This window comes from Miniopterus schreibersii, assembly GCF_964146895.1.
Source record: "Miniopterus schreibersii genome assembly, chromosome: 2".
In the NCBI taxonomy this organism is placed as follows: domain Eukaryota; kingdom Metazoa; phylum Chordata; class Mammalia; order Chiroptera; family Miniopteridae; genus Miniopterus; species Miniopterus schreibersii.
The window spans coordinates 103096672-103112566 of record NC_138102.1 but is presented as its reverse complement, the minus strand read 5'-3'; the positions used below and the strand labels follow the sequence as shown (position 1 = coordinate 103112566).

The 15895-nt window shown below is 41.9% G+C and overlaps 1 protein-coding gene across 3 annotated transcripts in view; it reads left to right on the top strand.

Moving 5' to 3' along the window:
• Window positions 1–15895, top strand: part of ATP8A2 (ATPase phospholipid transporting 8A2) — a 515363-nt gene that overhangs the window by 268130 nt on the left and 231338 nt on the right. The gene's annotated exons all lie outside the window — the stretch shown is intronic.

Genomic DNA, 15895 nt, shown 5'->3' with positions numbered 1-15895 from the left:
CAGGTGCTGAGTGAGAGGAGGCAGATCTAACAGGATAAAGAAAAAGAACAAATAAGATAATTACAAATTGTGAACGAAGAAACGGTGCTGTCGTGCATTACGAATTAGGTGGATGTTGAATATGTAAAGCATGAATTGTTCGGGTTTTTTTCTTTTACTTCACATGTGTTTCCACACTTGGGTTGAACATGCCAAGTTACCCTCAAGTTGGGTGGAGTAGAGTTGGGTCAATAGTGTCCTCTGGAAAGAAAGGTGTCTCTAGTTGTCATTGCCCCGTACATGCCACTGTCACCTGCGAGCTTTCACTTAATGTGGATATCCAACTGTTGGTAGCATTGCCAGAGGCTGACAGACTGAAAGAAAGACCACTCTTTCAATCATTCATCTCATTAATCCATTCCTCTATAGTAAACAGATCAGAGTAGCTTGGATCAAGGAAGTGGAGAGAAATGAACAGATTTGAAGGAGGTCTAGATATGTAAGGGGAAGACTCTGAAATTGAGTATGAAAGCTGAGAGGAAAGAAGAAGGAGTTGTCAAGAATGGGCTCAGGGATTTTGGACGCCGATAGTAACAGTGGCTGTTGAGTACTGAGTCGGGGCTCTCTGCTGAGCACTTTTCAGGCATTATTTCATGTGCTGCTCAAAAATCCTTCCAATTCATGCACTGCCACCATCACCAGCATCACCAGCAGTTAAAACCAATGCTTAGGGAGAAGAAGTTACATGTCCTAGATCACAAAACTATGAAATTTGATAAATAATCGGGCCTTTTTCTACTTAAATGAACTCCTTTTCCATTGCTGAGCTCTTCTTTTCAAAAAGGATCCAATGATTGAATGAAAGAATATATAATAGTTTTAAAGAAATATTTAATGAAGAACATTCCAGGGGAAAACTGACCAAAAATATAAAATAGATTTCCCATAGTCTCACAGACATGATATAATGTATAACTATCTTTTGGTGGGTATGCTTCATTTCTGAGAAATAAGTTCTCATCTGTACACTACTCTTTGCATAATTGACCCTAGTCTTATAGCATGTGCTCGATTTACAGTTCCTCATTGTGTGGCAAGTGCCTAATGCATACAGGTTGGATATAAGAATTGCCGTTAAGCTTGCTTCCTTTTGGGGTTTTAATTTTCTTTCTCTTACTACATGATATATATACATATATCATGAGATGTGTGTGTGTGTGTGTGTGTGTGTGTGTGTGTGTGTATGATAGTGCTTAAAAGTCCAGGCTAACAAGGAAAAGGAAATAATATCATATGTAGTGCCGGGGGGTTAGATGCAGCAGATGGCAGGAGGGCTCTCATGTATGGTGTATGTGACCTATTCCTAAATTATGCTTGTATCCCCCCAGCACTTTATTCCCTCAGTGTTGGACCTGAGTAGATCATTGATTTTTAATGATCTACTGTGTAGTGTTTTGCTATTTATTAGAACAGGATAGTGACGTCAGCATAGGTGGATTGAGGCCACTTCTTTGTCACATGATGAAGTACAGCAACTATTTCAAAATTGAGCATTTGTGTAATTCTTTGAGTTGGAGCAAGTATTGATTTAGAAAACTTACTAAGGAGCATTTTAATATTGCAGAGACTCGGTCAGAAGAAATTTAAATGGCTAGACATATAAATAAGTAGTTTTTCATTTACTATTTATTTTTTGATGTTTCCTTTTTATTGACCTATTATTCTGAATCTCTTGGTTCTTTCTTACCTGTTTATCACTTTTGTGGTTATGGAAACCTGCTATATAAAACTGAGAGACTATTTGCTGTATTTTGCTGACATTCTGTTGTGTTTGGAGAAATATTGAATTTTTTTGTCAAATGAGCTACAGAAATCAATATTTACTAAAAAAAATATAAGGAGAATGTTAAAAAACCAGAAACAATGTAGAAAACATCCCCCAAGAACACCAGTACAAAGGGCCAGCTTTCTGGCACAGAATGTGCATCAGGAAAAGAAAAACGGGGGTTTTTAGCCAAGAATAACAATGAAAGATTAAAACACCAGTAAATTGATTTTTTAAGTTCGTTAGAAGTAATGTTTTAGAAACATGCTGTTTTATTTAGTGACAAATGAAGTTTGGGAGTGTTTCTTCTGTTGTAACTGGTCTGTAGCTTTGGTTGGAATGGATGAGTGAATGAATGAACAAAGTTGGTGCAAAATGGCAATGGGCCCCTGTTCCTGTGTAAGAACATCTGTGCATGCATGTGGATACCCAGTGATATTTTCTGTGTATTTCAGGGTTTTAGAAGACTTGCCTTTTTCTGCCTCTTTGAATTAAAACGTGTGTAGAAAACTCACAGGTCAGAGTCAGTGAATGCTTTTTGCCCTGGGCTTCCTCAGCTAAGCACTTAGATTCCATGACCCCAATTCAGTGTCTGAGAAGGACTTCATGATGTGGCTCTAGGTTTTAATTTTGAATGTCTTGCCATTTCATTTCTTCCAAAATAAAACTTCCACAGCATCCCAGCCCTGTGCCGGTTGGACGGCTGCTCACTTGCCTTCAGGGACTGCTCGTTTTTATTAGTCGATTGACAAAGGAGAGGAGGGTCAGGTGGGCGGTTGCTTTGGCGTGATGAACCTTCTCCAGCCGAGGGACGGGATTCTCTGGGTCTGTGAGGACAGGCAGAGAGAAGAGCTGACTTAGCATCTCTGAAATTGAGGTGAACGTTGTCTCTTAAATTGGAAAAAACCTCTAGGTAGGTAGGTAGGTAGACAGACAGGTATATTAATCCCAGGGGAGAGCATTTGCTGCCTCACTGAATTTTAGCTGTTGTAATTTTGACATGGCACTGATGACGGTCGCTCTATGGGACGCCTCAGAACGCTTTACATTTTCCCTCCTTACTTCTCTCACTCATCCCCCATCAGCAGGTTTTGATTCTTGTTGATTGATTGTTTGTTTTTAATCCTCACTTGAGGATATTTTTTTCATTGATTTTTAGAGAGAGTGAAGGGAGAAAGGGATGGAGAGAGAGAGACATTGATGTGAGAGAGACCCATCGACCAGTTGCCTCCCACATGCACCCCAACTGGACTGAACCCGGAACCCAGGTATGTGCCCTTAGCTGGGAACTGAACCTGCAACCCTGCTGTGCAAGGGCGGATGCTCTAACCACTGCAAATACTGGCCAGGGCTGTCGATTGTTTCTTTTAAGGCTAACTTTTCTGTTTCATCCATTCAGCCTTCTGCACACTGTGCTCTGGGCTCCTGCTAAGAACCTTCTGCACCTTCTCTTATTAAGCCCTCATCACAACCGATGGAGGCAAGTTGGACCCCGTGTCCCAGGGCCGGACGTGGTGCTGGAACTGGGGGTAGACGCCCCGGCTCTGGCTCACCCAAACCATGGGCACTTTGAAAAAAACCTGTTTTGAAATAATAGCTTTACTGAGATTCAATTCACATACCATGCAATTTAGCCATTCAGGGGTGCCTTTCGGTGTTTTTTTGTATATTCACAGAGATGTACAACTGTCTTCAGAGTCCATTTTAAAACATTTTCATTCGCTCAAAATGTACACTTGACCAGCCCCAGCTCCCAGCCTATGGGTTAGCTTATTTTAGATATTTCATGTAAGTAGAGTCATAGAGCATGTGGTTTGCTGTGACCGGCTTCCTTCACTTAGTATAGTATTTTCAAGTTTACCCGGTCGTAGCGTGTACCATCAGTCCCGCGTTCCTTTGTGTGGCAGAGTAATATTCTGTTGCACGCCTATAGCCTAGTTGTTTATCCATTCATCAGTGGGTGGACGTCGGGGTTGCTTCTGCCCTTTTGGCTGTGACACATAGTGCTGCTATCAACATCCACGTACAAGCTTTTGTGTGGACTCGTTTCCATTTCTCTTGGGCGTGTATCTAGGAGGGGAAGTACTGGGTCAATGAGTGCTTAACTTTTTGAGGGACTATCAGACTATTTTCTGCAGCGGCTGCACCATTTTATGTTCTCACCAGCAGCGTATTTCTCCACATCCATGCCAACACTTGTTATGTGACATGGTGTGTTACGTGACTTTTTCATTATAGCCGTCCCAGTGGGTGCGATGTAGTGTGTTGCTGTGGGAGCCATGGCTCTGAGCCCCTTGCGGTGCTCTCTTCTGTTCCTGAGTGGCCTCCTCAGTGAATTTCCCTGTTCTTTTTCTATGACAGTGGCTGGTCCCTTTTGCTTCCTAGGCCTCCACTGAGGTTGCCAACCAAGAGCCTTAGTAAGTACTGTTTGGACCTAGAGCTTCCCTGAGCAAGTCCTCAGGGGTCCCCCATTTCCTACGAGGTGGCGCCTGTGTTTCATTGAGGTTATAAGCTCTCTGTTATTGGTCTCAGCCTTGTGTTCCACCCTTCTTTTAGACAGACTTTCTCACCAATGAGACCAGTATATTCTTAGCAGCCTGCGCCTGCTGTGTACCGTCATCCTTCTGAGCCTTGGCTCCTGCAACTCCTCTTCCGTGAGGCCCTCTCTGCCCGGCCAGATGGAATGGGCTCCCTCGCTCTCCCAGCACGCGTTAGCAACACACACTTGGCACTTGTTAATCTGTTTGGCTTTTGTCTGTACGTACCAAAAATGCATATAATGTGTAAGAGCCACAATAAAATAGATACTTCTTTACTCCCCGGCCTGGAAACTAAACGTTGCCAATCCTGTTCAAGACGCCTCTGTGCCTTTCTATCTCGCAGAGGCAACTACTACTGTGAATTTTATCGTTCACCAGCTTTCCGTCATAGTGTCTACCTGCCTGTGGCTCAGACCGCTTTCCGTGCATGTGCTTGAATATGGAGTGAGTGGAACTGGAACTACAGCAAGGCTTATTGTGTTCAAGGTTGGTTGAGTTTAATCCGTGTTAATTCATGTAGCTGTGTATATTCATGCTCACTGCTACATAAAGTTCCATTGTAGGAATATTACCACAACTTATTTTATTATTTTCCTGTCAATAGACATTTGGCTTGTTGCCAGACGTTTACATTACACAAAATGAGGCTGAGAAAATAGCAAATGTCTCCTTGTGCACATGTGCAAATATTTTTCTAGGGTATAATACTTGGAAGTAGAATTGCTTGGTGGTGGGCAAGGTGCACTTTAGACTGCACTAAACAGTACAAAATTATATTCTTAAATGAATATAATTCATTTATATTAAATTAAATGAATATAATTCTTAAAATGCCAGCAGTTTATAAAAGTTTCCCTAGATTACGTGTTTTTTAAGGTGCTTTAATCTGACCAACCTTGCAAGTGTGAAATGACTCATCTCCTTTTTCCAGGTTTATATTTCCCTACTTGCTAATTAGATGACTTTATTTTGAGCAATGCTTTTTTTTTTCTTTCCCCTGGCCTTACAGTCTTATATTAATTGGACTATAATGAATTTCGTTTAGTTGGCATCTGCCTGGCACATCTCTTTTCATTCTTTTACGTTTGGCTTTTCGGTATTCCTTTTAAACAGCATCTAGCTGGATTTTGTTAGTTTTTGTTTCTAACTCCAGTTAGAGGGGCTGCACAGCTGGAGAGCTTTGCGCATTTCCACAGAGACTGTGGTGACCTGCTGTTTGGGGTCACTGAAGAATGGGAGAAGTGAGTTTTCCTGTAGCCATTGTGATGGGCAGCATCCCAGGATGGCCCCGGGATTCCCCACCCTCTGTTGGACACCCACCCCCTGCATAATCTCTGAGGCTGGGAATACGATGAGCTTACTTTCATGGGTAAATTATATTTTATGGCCTAGTTGACTTCCGGAAAGGGAGATTATCTGAGCGGGCCTGACTTATGTGAGTGAACCCTTTAAGTCTCACATGGGGAAGTCAGAACTTTAAAATGTGAGCAGGATTTGATGGTTTCAAGATTCAGGGGACTGTATGACAAGGAATGTAGATGGCCACTAGGAGATTTGAGTGACCCCAAAATGCAGCCAGCATGAAAATGAGGACCTCAGTTCTACAACTGCAAGGAACAGAATTTGCCACAGCCTTATGATCTTGGAAGAGGCTCCAAACTCCAGATGAGATCCCAGCCTGGCCAACACCTTGATTTTAGCTTTAGAAGACCCCAATCAGGGAACCCAGTCATGCTGGACCTGGACTTCTGACCTACACAATTGTGAGCTAATCCATGGGTGCTGTTTTAAGCTGCTGTTTGTTACGCAGAAATACAAAAGCAATGCAGTTTGAGAAACTAAGAAAACAACTCCATTTACTATTGCAACAACAACAAAATAAAGTACCTAGGAATAAATTTAACCGAGGAGGTAAAATACCTATACTTGGAAAACTATATCACATTGAAGAAAGAAATTAAGGAAGATATAAATAAGTGGAAGCATATGCAATGTTTATGGATTAGAAGAATTAACACCATTAAAACATCTATACTGCCCAAAGCAATCTATAGGTTCAATGCAATTCCTATTAAAATCCAAAGGCATTTTCCACGGATCTAGAAAAAATATTCCAAAACTTTACATGGAACCAAAAAACAATAACAACAACCCTGAATAACAGAAGCAATCTTGAGAAAGAAGAACAAAGTTGGAGGGACCACAATAGCAGACATCAAACTATACTACAAAGTCACTGTAATCAATACAGCCTGGTACTGGCATAAGAACAGGCATATAGATCAATGGAACAGAACAGAGAGCCCAGAAATAACCCCCCACACCATTAATATTTGACAGAGGAGTCAAGAACATACAATGGAGTAAAGACAGTCTCTTCAATAAATGGTGCTGGGAAAATTGGACAGGTACATGCAAAAAAATGAAACTAGACCACCAACTTACACCATACAGGAAAATAAACCCAAATGGATAAAAGACTTAAATGTAGTCTTGAAGCCATAAAAATCCTAAAAGAAAACACGCAGTAAAATCTCAGACATCTCTTGCAGCAATTTTTTTTTGCTGGTATGTCTCTGAGGGAAAGTGAAACTCAGGAATTTTTTTTTTTTTTTAAAGGGACTATATCAAGCTAAAAAGCTTCTGCACAGCAAAAGAAACCATCTTCAAAATGAAAAGAGAACCCACTGTATGGGAGAACATATTTGCCAATGACACATCTGATAAGGGTTAATTTCCAAAATATATAAAGAACTTATAAAACTCCACACCAGGAAGACAAATGATCCAGTTAAAAATGGGCAAAGGGCTTGAATAGACAATTCTCTAAAGAGGACATACAAATGGCCAGTAGACACATGAAAAAAATGTTCAAGATCACTAATCATCAGAGAGATGCAAATTAAAACTATAATGAGGTATCCCCTGACACCTGTCAGAATGGCTGCCATCAACAAATCAACAAACAGTAAGTGCTGGTGAGGGTGTGGAATAAAGGGAACCCTAGTTCACTGCTGGTGGGAATGCAGACTGGTGCAGCCACTGTGGGAAACAGTATGGAGTTTCCACAAAAAATTAAAAATGGAACTGCCTTTTGACCCAGCAATCCCACTTCTGGAAATATATCCTAAGAATCTCGAAACACCAATCAGAAAGAATATGTGCACTTCTATGTTCATAGCAGTTTTATTTACAATAACCAAGATCTGGAAACAGCCCAAGTGCCCATCAGCAGATGAGTGGATAAAAAAGTTGTGGTACATTTATACAGTGGAATACTATGCAGCTGTAAAAAAGAAGGATCTCCCCTGGCTGGGCATGGCTCAACAGTTGAGCATTGACCTAGGATCCAAGAGGTCACGGTTCGATTCCTGGTCAGGGCACATCCCCCAGTCAGGGACATGCAGGAGGCAGCCAATCAGTGATGAGTCTCTCATCATCGATGTTTCTCTCCCTCTCTCTCTCCTTTCCTCTCTCTGAAATTAATAAAGATATTTAATTAAAAAAAAATCTCTTACCCTTTGGAACAGCATGGATGGCCCTGGAGAGTATTATGCTAAGCGAAATAAGCCAGTCAAAGATAAGTACCATATGACCTCATTAATGTGTGGATTCTAATGAACAAAATAAACTGACAAAATGGAACCAGAAGCATGGATACATGGAACAGACTGACAGCTGTCAGAGGTGAGGGGTAGGGGGATGACTGAATAAAGAAGGTAAAGGGATTACCTAGGGAACATATTTGCATACCCCATGGACACAGACAATAATGTCGTGAAGGCCAAGGGAGGGGCAGGCGGAGGTGGGTAGAGGTGGGCAAAAGGGAAAATGGGAGACATCTGCAATAATGTCAACATTAAAATTTTTAAATAAAAATACAATAAAAGCATGTGGCAAAATGTGTTAGAAAAACACACACAACCAGTACAGTCATGTTGCACTTGAGAGAGCTTTGAGACAATATTCAGGCATTTCCATAAGTAATTGAGAGTAAATACCTAGCATTTGGGAGAAATATCTAGCCTGGGGATAGATTTACGGTTGTTACATGGCTGATATGAGCTGTAGAAATGGGATGTGTGGATGAGGTCAGTCAGAGAAAGAGTGAACGAGTAGAGAGTGAGGCTTGATGAGAACCTTGGGCAGCACTCACATGTCCCAGTGTTGAATTGTGAACGAGGATCTGAGGAGGGGCAAGTCACAGCTCAGTTATAAAAAGCATGCTATCTGCTTGATGAATTATAACTCCCCTGAGAGCTCAGCACATATTCTGTACTAACCACTTTCAAAAATACACGGCGGCCCATCTGCAGTTATGTCTCCATATTGAATATTCACATTGGCTTCTGATGGTTCCATGTTCTGTGCAGGCCGCTGTCTAGGTCTCAGGTTACTTCCTGGGCGTAGGGAAGAGGGACACGCTGTTAGTCATTTCCCTTTTGGAGGGACTGTCTTACGAAAGAATGAAAAAGGGGATGAAAACTGGACGATGTCCTGTATCACAGGATGGAAGACTGGAGGTTGGGTCCAGGGGAGAATCTCTTTCCTTGCCTTCTCCATTTTCTGGTGGATGCTAAATTCCAAAGTATTTCTTTACATAATATATCCCTTTGCTTCTGGTCTCTTCTTCCATCTTCAAAATGCATCACATCTTCTCTGCCTCTGTCATCACATCCCCTTCTCTTCTGTAGTAAAATTGTCCTCTGTGGACATTTGGGATTCTGGCTAGAGGCCACCCAGAGAGTTCCAGCTTATCTCTCTGAGGATCCTTACTTCTATCTGCAGAGTGCCTTTTTGCCACCCGAGGCGGCATTACAGATCCAGGGATGGGGATGGGGACGTATTTGGGGAGCTGTGATTCTGCTGCCGTGGCTGGCTGGACAGGACATGGCAATTAGTTGATAGTTCTCATGAGAAGGCCGGGCTCCCAGGGTCTGGAGGGTACCCAGCGACAAGGCAGGAGTGCTGGAGGCTCCGTGGGGAACAGCGGTTAACGACCCCCGAAGAGGAGGTGGGGGTGGGGTGTGCATTTCACCCCTTTTCTCCTTGTCTTGATTGTCAGTGTAGTTCCTGGTCTCTCTAGCATCCTGTCCCCATCCTCCTGCAGCTGGGGTACAGTGTGTGTGCATGTAATGTAGAACCAGTGAGCAAAGCCTCAGGGGAAACCCCGCATACCTTGAGGTACACTTTTTTCCTCATGTCTCAGAGGGAAGCATTTCTATATAAATTATCCTAACTATGGTCTGATAGAAAAATGGAAAAGTCACTGAATTTTCAAGATAAACAATGCTACTTGAAAAATATTCCAGCTTAACCCTTATATGGCAAACTTTATAGTCCAAGAAACATTGTTTACCATATTGGACCGTTGTAGGAAGAAATTTCGAGCTTTTTTGGTTGTGTTTGGTTTCACAAAACCAGTGCCCCAAAGTGCTGTGGACGATCAGGGCAGTGATTTTTTTGGTGTTATTTGTGTTCTCTCTTGCCAAGGCCAAAGGAGCCACCACATGGCAGAGCTGTGTTTGCAAAATTGAAAAGCAAATATTGCAGCCATTGGACAACAGGAGAGCCTGCGCCCTCATTGACTGGAAATGCTTATGGTTAAAGTCAGCCATTATCCGGAATAAACTCCCCCAGAGGGAATTTTCAGACTTACACAGGGGACCAGTAATAAAAAAAACTATAAAGTGTCCTCCAGCAACAAAAACACATGGGATGTTTTTCTATATAATATTTCACATTAAATGTAATTGTAGATTAACTTTTATAGAGAAAATATTTATTCAAGCCAGATATGCTTAAATCCTTTCATTTCCTCAAGTATGACAAAGCACTGGGAATACGCTCTCCTTTGTAATTTCCTACTCATTTGCCCCAGTTATGGGCAGAACATTAATTCTGCAAAGTCTGCATATCAGAAACCACCACAGACGGAAATCTTAAATTGACCAGACCCTGAATCTGGAGCTGCAGCCACTGTGTTCTGGTCCCAGAGTCGCAGCCCACCCGTAGTACCGGGAACGTGGCGTTGCTCACAGTACCTTACGGTCGTCCAGCTCCGGGGCGCAGTGGGGGCTAGTTGTCCGCAAGGTTCTTTCCTCCTCTCAACGTGCATATGGCTCGTCTGTCAACCCCCACATGTGTGTCAGATTTAGTTAAAACCAAAACCTGTTTTTATAAAAATGTCTTTATCCCATGTTAAATTTGGAATAATGTTTATTATTTCTTAATAGTGTGTTTATTTTTTATTTCTTTATTATTAAGAAATAAGAGCTAGTTTATTATTATTGTTTAGAATTTAACAATATCTAAATTTCTGATGTCAGCAACCTAAGACGCTGTAGCAACATAGGGAACCAGTTTTGAAGGGCGACAGTCCTGGGTTTGAACTTGTTCTGCCACCCACCAGCTGTGGGGCCTTGATCCAGGAACTGCCTAGAACCCTAAATTTTCTCCTGTATGCGGTGGGGGCGTCTACTTCATGGGCATGTTTGTTCAAATGAAAGGTGCCCAGCACATACCTGTTTCATAATGAAGGTAAAAGCGTCAGCAACGGTTTGTCCACTGTTTTATCTACACCGAGCCTCACATCTTGAGTTGAAACCACCGATACTTAAAGGTCATCTTACTGTCCAGGATAACTTAGGATATTTGATCCATGATATGGGCACATCAGATGTATCTGCCTTAGAGAGAAAATGGGGTGTTTTAAGTGGTCAGGATGGCATCACACTGTTGCGAGTAGACATTTAAGATAGTGGTCTGAAAACTGTGTGGGTGAAACATCTGGCCTCTGAGAAAGGGCCTGCTGTGTGCAGGTTACATGGCTGCATCGTGGGCAGTCCGCCTCTGTCCTGTCTTCTGTCCCATGCTGTTCCCCAGCCCTGGGATTTCAAGTAGACATCCTCACTGCGGCCCTTCAGTGAGTGTTGAGAAAACTTGTAATTAGCGCATATTGACTGGTGAGTATGGAAGTGTGAGCTTGTGTTCTCCTTGGAGAGTGACAGCTGTTAATGCGAACTCCGAAATCTCTGTTTTTCAGGGTGCAAATGGAACTTCATTTGGGGCCTGCCAGCTGATGCTCTTCCTGTGGCGCTCACATACCCTCGGTGCTAACCTTGGAGAAGTGTTACTTTTCCCTCCTTTATTATGCAGGATTTCCGTCTGTTTATTGGGTTCCCTTCCATGACTATGCCCTTGAATTGCTTCTGTTGGATTCCCCGGTGCCCTTCCACGTTTCCTCTTTCAGCGTTAGGATTGTAGACTGAGCATGTTCAGTTATTACCTGGAAAAGCAGAATCAAGAAGACCTTGCTCTAGTTTCTGGTCCGCCCTCTTACGGAGCCTGTCCTCTTAGCTCTTCTGTCCTACAGAGAATTGGAGAGGGTTCGAAAGTAACCAAATGTGTCACATTCCTGCGGTGTGGCCAGACCAGGCACAATAGTTGGTGCTTTTGTATGTTGTCCCATTTAACCTTAATTAGTGCCCTTTAGGACAGGCGTTGGGATGTCCATTTAACTGGGGTTTAAGTACTTTGTCCAGAGCATCACAAGTAGATAGTTTATGATCACAATTCAGGTATAAGTTCAACTCTTCTGTTGTTTATTTGGACACTTGGATCTTTCTCTTGGTTTGGTATTATTATTACCTCCATCATTATCATCATCTCCCTAGCCAGGCTTGGATGAAGTCGGCCTTGTCTTATACTTGTTTGGCTTATTCTGTTTAATTTGTTCTTTATGTTTTCTTATAGCTGACTTTGTTAAACTGAGAAAGCTACAAGTGGTGCTAAGATATAAGATTTACAAGAGACTCAAGTACTCATCCAATTTAGTACTTCAGAAATTGCGATTAAGGGAAAATGGCTCAGGAGGCTGATGGCACTGAGAGTGCTTTCCTGCACAAATCAGTACACTTGCTAAATGTGGTTGTTTTTAACATGCTACTGTGCATTATCACAGAAATGAATGCAGTGTACAGCACCTCCCAAACTTCATTTTGCTCATGTCTAACAACTTATTAGAAAGCAAAAATCAGATTAAGACAGATTTGTCTTCAACTCCATCAAATTGATTTTAGTTTTAAAGAACAAAAGAGAATAGTGGTTTGGACGCTTCAATTATGTATCAGGACTGCCTGCTGTGATACTGGTGTTCTCCTGCTTTTGCTGCTGGTGTTTAAAATGCAATGAACATGTGAAAAAGAAAGAGAGCTCCTACGGGGCTCCAGCCTCTCTTAGAGTTTATGGCCTCAAGTGGTGTAAGATCTGGCATGCAAGTAGTACACAGTGTGACTTCTTTTTATGGGTTGGGCTTTTTAATTTTCTTCTGTATTCTTACTTTACAGTTTTTCATGTTTAATAGACCTAATGCAAACTCCATAAAGAAGGCCAAATGCAGAATCTCTGCCCAATTTATTCCTTCTGCTAAAGCTTACTATGTCAGGTGGGATTTGAGGAGTTCATGGATTTTTATTGTTTGGTTTAAAGGAGGGAATGAAGATAAGTATTAAAGCCACAATCATTAAAATATTGACCAACTGAATTCTTGTGCCTGTGGTTTTTCCCATCTTCTTCCCAAACATTTTTGGCCGTAGCACGCTTTTTATTTGGAGGAAACCCTGCTAGTCTTGCACTTTCATTTTTCTGAGTAAGGTACTGAGTCCTCACGAAATACTATAAGATAGAAAGTAGAATATAATGTTTTTCAGTTTAAAAAATAAAGCAGAGGGATATATAGCAAATCTAACACATACAACAAGAAATGAGTTGCATTGGGTGACTAAGAAATGTGTCATGCCCTGAACGGTGTGCCTCAGTGGTTAGAGTGTTGGCCTGTGCATCGAAGGGTCACGGGCTCGATTCCCGGTCAGGGGCATGTACCTGGGTTGCAGGTTCGATCCCCGACCCTGGTCACGGTGCATGTGGGTGGCAACTGATAGATGTGTCTCTCTCACATCAATATTTCTCTCACTCTCTCTCTCCCTCCCACCCTTCTACTCTCTCTAAAAATCAATGGAAAAATATCCTCTGGTGAGGATTAACAAAAAATGAAAGAAGGGGGGGAGAGAAGGAAGGAAGGGAGGGAGGGAGGGAGGGAGGAAGGGAGGAAGGAAGGAAGGAAGGAAGGAAGGAAGGAAGGAAGGAAGGAAGGAAGGAAGGAAGGAAGGAAGGAAGGAAGGAAGGAGAAAGAGAGAGAGAGAGAAGAAAGGAAGAGGAAGGAAGGAAGTGTGCTCTCTCGGCAGCTCGGGCCCTCCAGCCGCCCGCCCACCGCCCGCTGCCTCGCCGCCTCCAGCCTCTCCCTCCCCCTGCTGCTCGGCTCCCTCAGGTCATGACCGGGCCTCTCTCCCAGCACAGGAAGCTGGGCTTTTCCAAGAGGAAAGAGAGAAGCGCCCCCACTTTCATCACTGGGTTTGTAGAAAAGAGGCAACTTTCCCCTAGAAAAAGTGTTTGGAAGTTGGAGGTACCGGTGGTCCTTTGCAGGCCTTTTCCAGTGTCGCTGCGGAGGCGCCACGTTGCAGCGTGGGCGAGCCTCCGACCAGCGCCCAGAAGTGGGTTGGGGCCACATAGCGACTCTGTCACTCAGCAGCAGCAGTCCCCTGGACAGACTCTTTGCACTTCAGGCCTCCATTTCCTGTTTGTGAAATAAGGGGGAGAGGCTGCGTGATCGCCAAGGTATTGCTTGTTGTTGCTGTAAAATTCTAGATATATTTACATTTTAGTACCTAAAATAACTAAATAGAATGTCTCCTGAATTTATTTTTAATATGTAGTTCATAGCCAAGAATATTCACTGATGTAAAAGGATTATTTAAAGAAGGCCTTTTTAAATTTTCTATGGGATTATATTTTCTTTGAAATGTTTTATTTTCCTTGTGTTCTTTGTAATGGATTTCAGCCCGTCTGTGAGCCGAGTTGGTCTAACAAACTGCATGATAACGGAATGAATACCGTGTTTTATGTATCAATCAGTCAGGTCTCAAAGGGATGAAAATTATGAAAAAAAAATACATAATTTAGTCCAGTAAAAGAACTAGCTTGTGGCTGAAATATATATTTTACCCTGTATTATTGCTGATTTGTCCCACAGGTGTGAATAAACCTGGAAAACATAAACATTTGGAAGTTATTGAAAATTTATTGAAATGTAGTACAAAACTCCCATCCTTTCTTTGTTCCCAACCAAAATGTAGAACTATTATAGTTGGCTGGGGTTTTTCTTATATCTCAGTGGTATGATTTCCCCACATGTGAAAAAGTTGAACAGGCAGGATCTAAGAATAACATTGGTTTTAAAGAGCAACTTCGCATGCCTTTATGATGAGATATAGACAGTGGGAGATACGTGTCATGGAAGTCTTCAGTGCCTAATAAGAAAATAACCTGACAGCAGACATTCTCATTAACAGAGAAGTTAGTTTATAGCGTAATAAAGAATCGCATGAAGGATTATATTGCCCAAAAAAGCAAGACAGATTTTTTTTAGGAGGAGAGGAGAGCAATTTCTCCTTCCTCCTAACTATAAAAGTAATAGATATTTATTGTAGAATTTGAATAAAATAAAGGAAATAGAAATCACTACTGGTGTCACCATTCTAAGACAACTACTGTTATCTCCTTATAACACTTTTGTTTGCATGTATCTATATCTTATTCTGTTCTTCATACCTTGCCAACCCTCTCACGTACTGGATTTTAATAGTTTTTCCTAAAAGTATTGTAATACAGTAGTTGCAATTACTGAATCACTTATATATGGGCACACTTAAAAACAGCAACACAAAAACATCAGTTGTGGTCCAAAGAGGTAGCTTGAGAATTTATCAGTTCCATCTCCCTTCTTCAAACAGAACTTCCCAGATCCTCTCAAACTACTAAGGACCTCCTGGAAATAAAATCGTAAACCACAAATAGTGTTTAACACCCTTTGATGTCAGAAAATTATTTCTTCTACCTAATTTCAGTACCTTACGGCACTGCTTAACCCCACTTCCTTCTGATTTTTCTTTTTTGGAGATGGGGAACAGCTGGCCACCCCTTCTGTAACATTAGCTTTTCCCAGTACACAAACAAGATCAAGTTACCCTTTAGCTTTCTATTCATGTTAAATTTCTTCTTTTAGCCCTTCTCTTTCACCATAAAAAGCTTGCTAGGAACACCACATAGTGACCGGCATGTGATATGCTTTCAGTAAATAAGTTTGATTGGATAAACTTAAATAATGGTTGTGAATTGCTGTGTAAATAAAGCATCACCACTTTCCTGATTGCCTGCTCCTCATTCCTGTCCCCACTTCTGTCCCGGTCAGCACTACTTGGAAAAGTCTGTGTCCAGCTGGGGGTAGGAACTGGGCCCATACTAAGACAACATTTGGAAAGGCCATTTGTAAAACTTCATCAAATCTTCAGCCAAGGGCTTTTCCCATCTCCAGTTGATGTCTGGAGGAGAGGAAGTGGGTAGTAAACTGAACATCAAACATTCGGTAGCACAGATTTATCTCTTTTCATCTGATATTTGTGCAGTACTTTGCAGATTACAAAGCATTTAGTGT